Genomic DNA, 1,365 nt, shown 5'->3' on the forward strand with positions numbered 1-1,365 from the left:
TTCTATTAGTTGCATAACACACTGCACAAGGAACATTGTGATCATGCTTTCCTGGAAATATATCAGTAAAAACTTGATATTCAGATCCATGCATCTGGTTAATGTGAAGTACAGGTCCTTTAGGAGGTAAAGATGTACTCATATATTGAGGGACCTTTGGTAAACAGACATAGTTAGCTCCTCCTCCTGGATGATTGTACCATTCACCTCCAGTTATTCCCTCATACAGTAGCTCAGCTCCAGTAGGACAGGACTTCCTTCCTCAACGAGTGTACACTACTCCTCCACTTTTAGGACCAGCTTGTCCTACAGGTCCAGTTTCACCTTTCTCTCCTTTCTCTCCCTTATCTCCTCTCTCTCCTTTCAATAATAACAATATACAAACAATCGTTAAAGAATCATTTACCTTTGATTGTATTCTTTTCAGTGCCAACAGAACAATATTCCTCACTCTTAGATGCAATTACAAAAGTACAAAGATTAGTCAAAATAAGGACAGACTCCAGGAGGTTCATTGTTGGATTTGTCTTATGATCTCTTGAACTAAGTCAGAAGAAGAGGGTGGACAATAAAAAGGGGTGGACATCGGGAAAGGGGAGGGTAAATTGAAAGTGAAAGTGAGGTGAAAAGGAGGCAGAAAGGTTGAGTGTAATTGATGATAGACACAAATAGATAAGGGGGTGGGGCATATTGTCTCTTATTAACCAAGTAAGTATGTACGTTGTTTTAAAAGTAAATGATATAGAAAAGGTATATGTTGTGGAATAAAAATATGACTATTCTGCTTCAAGGTGTAAAAGGAAAGACATGCAGACAGGCCTAACTACATATTGTTTATTGTGGAATTTGTGATAGATTTGCCAAATTAACGTCATTATTTTGTTTCATTATGAGCATGCTTATGACACTACACTTCATGTAACAATATAATAATAATGTGGCTATTATAATGCGAAGCCTTAGCTACATGCATTCATTTACATGTACACCCTCTACATAATGTTAATGGTGAATGATATTAAAATATCTGAATATGAATTGTAATAGTTGGCAACACTAACAGGTTCATAGCATAATATGACTGAACCATGATGTGACATATGAGGATATCTTTCTATTTTTTTCTTAACTAATTTTTTTACAACAAAGTTCTTTTTCAAAAAGCAAAGTGAATAAGACTGCACAGGTCAATAGTCTAGCAAGTTTGGCCACCATCTATTGAGCAGTTTCTGAGATTCACACTAGACTACAATCAGACTACTTATCTTGCCCTTGCAAAGAAATGAGTATTTATACGTAATATGTACACTGTAGCAAAAAAAATCTTAGAAAAAATAGCATAATTTTAAAGACTAAGCAAAAATA

This window comes from Amphimedon queenslandica, unplaced genomic scaffold, assembly GCF_000090795.2.
Source record: "Amphimedon queenslandica unplaced genomic scaffold, v1.1 AMPQUscaffold_10040, whole genome shotgun sequence".
In the NCBI taxonomy this organism is placed as follows: Eukaryota; Metazoa; Porifera; class Demospongiae; order Haplosclerida; family Niphatidae; genus Amphimedon; species Amphimedon queenslandica.